A 6,120-nucleotide genomic window follows, 5' to 3' on the forward strand; every position below is an offset into this window, starting at 1 on the left:
ACCCGTCCCTCCATCCCTGCACCCGGCCTCTCCTCCTCTGTCCCCGACGCGGGGGCTGCCGGGATCCGTAGTCCCCTCGCTCTTGGGCTCCGTGCCCGCGCGGGGTGCGCGAACTACGTTTCCCAGCGTGGCCTGGCGGGCCGGGCGTTTTATTTGAAGCGCTCTTCTCCCGGCCATGGAATGAGCGCAGCGGCGGCAGCCGGGCGGGCAGGGGCTCTTCCGCGCAGACCCCGCACAGCCTGCCTGCGCCCTCCGGAGATCGGGCGGCAGGATGGAGCCCGGGGATCCCCGCGGAGGCGGAGCGGCGGAGGCTGCCCCCCAGGTAGGGCTGCGTCGGGGTTTTTTTATTTTTGCAATGCTGCATCTGCGCTGGAGGGGACGCATCGGACCGCGGGGAGACCCCTTGGCGGGCGTGCAAGGCAATGCATGCGTGCAGGCGTTGCATGGAGTGCAGTGCAATGCAATGGCAACGCGGCGCCCTGCATGCATGCATGCAACTTCCACCGGCGCTCCGGACTTGGCAGGTGAGGGGGGTGCCCAGTGGGCGGCAGAGAGAGCCGGGAGGGCGAAGGGGAGCCGCGGGGGGAGCACCGGTGCTCCCCGAGCCGAGCCCGGGGGGAAACTTCGGCGTCGTTGCGCCGGGTGTTGGAAGCGGAGGCTGGTGGGGGCCCCTCACCTGCAAAACCTGGTCACCTCTCATATATTTCGTGCATTGCATTCATCGCCCGCTTTCTCCTCCAAGGAGCTCCCGGGGGCGCGCGTGTTTCTCCCCGTGTTATCCTCGCAACAACAGCCCTGCGAGGTGGGTCAGGCGAGTGGCCCAAGGGAGCACCCAGGGATTGTCCTGGCCAGGTGGGGTGATTTGAACCCTGCTCTCTGCCCGGTCTTCGTCCTCATTTAGCCCCCACATGTGCATGACTGTGCATGACTGAGGTTTTCCCCCCTCGTCTTGGCTATGGTGTGAGTCTGTGCTGTTAATTAATGGGGTTCTGCCTTCGGAGAAGATGAGCCAGCCCTCAAGGAGGTGATTATGTAATTTGCTAGCAATTCATGTCCCTCCCGGCGTGACGCTGCGCGCTGACGTCACGGGGCTGTAATGGTGGTGTGCCTCGAGATTTTTTTCATGAAACAAGTGTGCCTTTGCCCAAAAAAGGTTGGGAAACACTGCCCTAGTGGACTCCAAGGAAGCCTCAGCTTACCAGACGCCACATAGCCACTCAGAAAAGGAGGGATGTTTTCTTTCTTCCTGCCTCTTGGCATCCTGTCCAGCTCCTCCACACCTGCGTCGTCCCTTTAAACCCGAGGCCAATCCTGCAACAGGAAACCCCGGGTGACGGCACAGCACCAACTGCCTGGAAGATCAAAGCAACAGGAGGTAAACAAAGCAATCTTCTTCGCTGCTATTACTGCATTGCAGTGGGGTTGGACTAGATGACCGCACTGGGTCCCTTCCAACTCTACGTTGCTATGATTCTAAGGCAGGTAACGATTCTGAAAGTCAGTATGGGCTGCTGAGTGGCCATACATTTAAAGCACACCTTCCCCCCAAAGAATCTTGGGAGCTGTAGTGCTTACTGTTAAGTTGTGGGTGAACATATCAGACGACACAGCGATTCTTCAGACAGCTCTTGTTTATTCACAGGCCAGAACTGAACTGAGCTGAAGGGTTCAGCCAGCCTGCTTATATAGAGCTCCAGTACAACGCAACTGTAACAACTTTCTGTAACTATCCAATCACTGAACGTCACTTTCAATCCCTTATTTGCATATGTGGACCTGAGTGAAAACTATCCCCCTGCTGGCCCAGGGTGAGAACTTCAGTACATAACACTTACAATCTGCAATCCCCAGTACCCCTTAGCAAACTACAGTTCCCAGGAAGCCATGGGAGAAGCAATTACCTGTTGCTGGAAACCACAGAAGTTGAGCTGCTTGGGGGCTTCCCACTGTGAAAACAGGGTGCTGGACTAGATGGGCCTCATCCAGGCCACTTTATGTCCTTAAGCTGTCTTCTTAAGCTGCTGCTGGGGATGAATTTATGATAAAGTTTGGACTAGAATCTTGGGTTATTGACTAGAATCGGTACTCTGGAATCTTGGGGTATCAAATAAGGACTAGAACATGGGTAGGCAAACTAAGGCTCGGGGGCCGGATCCAGCCCAATCGCCTTCTAAATCCGGCCCACGGACAGTCCGGGAATCATAGTATTTTTACATGAGTTGAATGTGTCCTTTTATTTAAAATGCATCTCTGGGTTGTTTATGGGGCCTGCCTGGTGTTTTTACATGAGTAGAATCTGTGCTTTTATTTAAAATGAATCTCTGGGTTATTTGTGGGGCATAGGAATTCGTTCATAGTTTTTTCCAAAATATAGTCCGCCCACCCACAAGGTCTGAGGGACAGTGGACTGGTCCACTGCTGTAAAAGTTTGCTGACCCCTGGACTAGAATCTTGCATACTCCTAATCACGTTCCTTTTTAACCAAGGCTTTGGTTGATCTGATTTGCATCCTATGCCCTTTTTAAGTGGGTTTTTTTGGGGGGGGCTATTGGGTTTTTGTTTTTATTATGTATTTTGTGGTTTTATATCTTGATTTTATTCTGTGAACTGCCCTGAGACCCCGGGGTATAGGGCGATATATAAATTCAATTACAGTGGTATCTCGGGTTAAGTACTTAATTCGTTCTGGAGGTCCGTTCTTAACCTGAAACTGTTCTTAACCTGAAGCACCACAGTGCTCCTGCTGCCGCCATGCCGCTGGAGCACGATTTCTGTTCTCATCCTGAAGCAAAGTTCTTAACCTGAAGCACTATTTCTGGGTTAGCGGAGTCTGTAACCTGAAGCGTATGTAACCCGAGGTACGACTGTAATAATAATAATAATAATAATAATCAGCACCAATCTGTTTGGGGCTTGGTGGCCCCAATCCTGCATCCTGCATTGGATAACCTCCCTGATCCCAGATCCGCATTTGTCTTAAGGGGGTTTATTATTCCTGATTCACCCTTTCTGGTTTGCATGATGCGAGTGGTTTTCTGGTGGTCCTAGGCCATTGCATTCAGGCCTGCTCTGCACCCCTTTTACCTAAGAACGGAAGAAGAGCCCCGCTGGAGCCAATCGGGAAAGCCTCTCCTCCTAACCCAGTATCCTGTTCCCAACGGCGGACAGCCTTGACACCGCTTCCCTTGCCCCATGGAGGGATTGGGGGGGGGGGGAGAGACTTGCTAGGGGAGAGGCACGGGGTGCGGGTGGGGAGATCTCACCTGTGTCCCTGCCAAAGAAATAAAACCGAGCCAAGCGACTGTCCCTCAGTGAGGAGGGAGGACAGGCGAGACGCCCCCGAGACGAGGCGGAGGAAGAGACTCCCTTTCCGTTGCAAACCAAGCTCCCGCGCCCTCCTTTAAACCGACGGAAATGCAACGGGGGGAAGCCAAGGAGGGCTCGGACAGCCCACAGCTGACGCGCCGGCTCCGCAGCCTCTCCGATGGGGCCGCGACAGGGATCTCGAGAGGGGCGCGCAAGGGACGGAAAGGCGCCGCTTTGCTGCACGTTTCGCGGGGCTGACTTGCCCCATATTTATTCACTTACTACTTCAGGACATCCCCTAATGCAAACACGCTCGTTGGTTGGTATGCCTCTGTGTCTCCCATCGCTAGGAAAATTAGAGCAAATTATACAGCCAACTGTAAAGGAGATGAATTTATTTGACCCTATCTAAATCTCTATGTGGGACAAGAAGCTACAGTTAGAACTGGATATGGAACAACTGATTGGTTTAAAATTGGGAAAGGAGTAGGCAAGGCTGTATATGGTCTCCCTGCTTATTTAACTTATATGCAGAATTCATCATGCGAAAGGCTGGGCTGGATGAATCCCAAGCAGGAATTAAGATCGCCGGAAGAAATATCAACAACCTCAGATATGCAGATGACACCACCTTGATGGCAGAAAGTGAGGAGGAATTAAAGAACCTTTTAATGAGGGTGAAAGAGGAGAGCGCAAAATAAGGTCTGAAGCTCAACATCAAAAAAACGAAGATCATGGCCACTGGGCCCATCACCTCCTGGCAAATAGAAGGGGAAGAAATGGAGGCAGTGAGAGATTTTATTTTCTTGGTCTCCATGATCACTGCAGATGGAGACAGCAGTCACGAAATTAAAAGACGCCTGCTTCTTGGGAGAAAAGAAATGACAAACCTAGATAGCATCTTAAAAAGCAGACACATCACCTTGCCAACAAAGGTCCGTATAGTGAAAGCTATGGTTTTCCCAGTAGTGATGTATGGAAGTGAGAGCTGGACCATAAAGAAGGCTGATCGCCGAAGAATTGATGCTTTTGAATTCTGGTGCTGGAGGAGACTCTTGAGAGTCCCATGGACTGCAAGAAGATCAAACCTCTCCATTCTGAGTGCTCACTGGAAGGACAGATCCTGAAGCTGAGGCTCCAATACTTTGGCCACCTGATGAGAAGAGAAGACTCCCTGGAAAAGACCCTGATGTTAGGAAAGATGGAGGGCACAAGGAGAAGGGGACGACAGAGGACGAGATGGTTGGACAGTGTTCTCGAAGCTACCAGCATGCTGGAGGCAGTGGAAGACAGGAGTGCCTGGCGTGCTCTGGTCCATGGGGTCACGAAGAGTCGGACATGACTAAACGACTAAACAACAACACTTACTAATGCAAACACATTCGTTTGTTGGTATGCCTCTGTGTCTCTCATCGCTAGGAAAATTAGAGCAAATTACATAGCCAAGATAGCCCCCCACTGTAAAGGAGATGACTTTTTTTGACCCTATCTATGTCAAGCTATATTCTATCTTTATCACCAAACTCCGAATATAATTGCACATTGTATTAACATTATTTTTGAATATATTAGTGGCCATGTGGTGATTTTAGCCTATAAATTTTATTGTTTAATGTCTTAACCTGTATATAAAGGTACTTTTAGAGCTCTGTTTAGAGTAGGTAATGTCTTGATAATATAAATGTTTTAAGTTTTTTGTATTAATCCAGCATATTTTCTTTTAATTGTTGAATGATCCTGTGTACGTACATTGTGGCAGCCTTTGGCTATGTGCAATAAAACTGACTGTTCACTTACTGAATTTATATATCAGGATTATTTTTGGCGGGGGAAGAACTGAGCTATCTGTGAAGCAATTGGTCAATTAGTTATTTTTATTGACTTTTATTGATTTGGGGGAGGGGGGTAGCTGCCCACACCCCAGTTGTGCCCATGGCCCCATAGCACAAATACTCTAGGAAACCAGAGTGGTGTAGTAGTTAAGAGTTTCGGACCTGGACCTGGGAGATCAGGGTTCAAATCCCCCCACTGAGTCATGAAGCTCACCTGGGTGACCTTGAGCCAGCCACCTAACCTACTTTGCAGGGTCGTTGTAGGGATTAGCTGAAAACTGGGGTGAACCACATGGAAAGAATGATGGGATATAATTGCAGCAAATGAGCTCCTCGGCTTACCTGCCGGTCGGATGGAGATGCCATTCGGCAACCTGGCACCCACATGGTCGTAACTTGAACTGTGCCAGTCGCAAAAAGGTGCCTGGGAAATTTCTGACACTGGAGAGAGCAGAAGGAGATACCCCTGCCCCGCCCCGCAGTCTCATAGTGCTGAAGCTCGGGGGGCATAAACTGAAACTGAATGCGATTTAACACAGACGAAAGGAAGTCATTCATTGATTTATCGGCTACTTTAAAATGAGGCTGCCTTTTAAACTGCATTTTAACCTGTATTTTAAATTGGTTCCCCCCCTTTCTCTTTTCCCCCTATTATGTTTTTATTGTGGTTTTATTGGTGTTAGCCGCCCTGAGCCCGGCTCTGGCCGGAGAGGGCAGGGTATAAATAATATTATTATTATTATTATTATTATTATTATTATTATTATTATTATTATTATTATTATTGCAGTGCCCAAACTATGGAACTTACTGCTGCAGGAGGCAGGGATGGTCAACCTAGATGGCTTTAAAAGAGGATTGGACAAATTCATGCGGGGCAACTAGTTATTATGGTTTATTATTACGGGGTGAGTGCTTTAGAGCTTGAGTCCTGCTTGTGGGTTTTTTCTTGGGGCATCTGGTTTGCAACCATCGGATACTG

Source organism: Podarcis melisellensis, assembly GCF_964234715.1.
Source record: "Podarcis melisellensis genome assembly, chromosome: 8".
NCBI classification, from domain to species: domain Eukaryota; kingdom Metazoa; phylum Chordata; class Lepidosauria; order Squamata; family Lacertidae; genus Podarcis; species Podarcis melisellensis.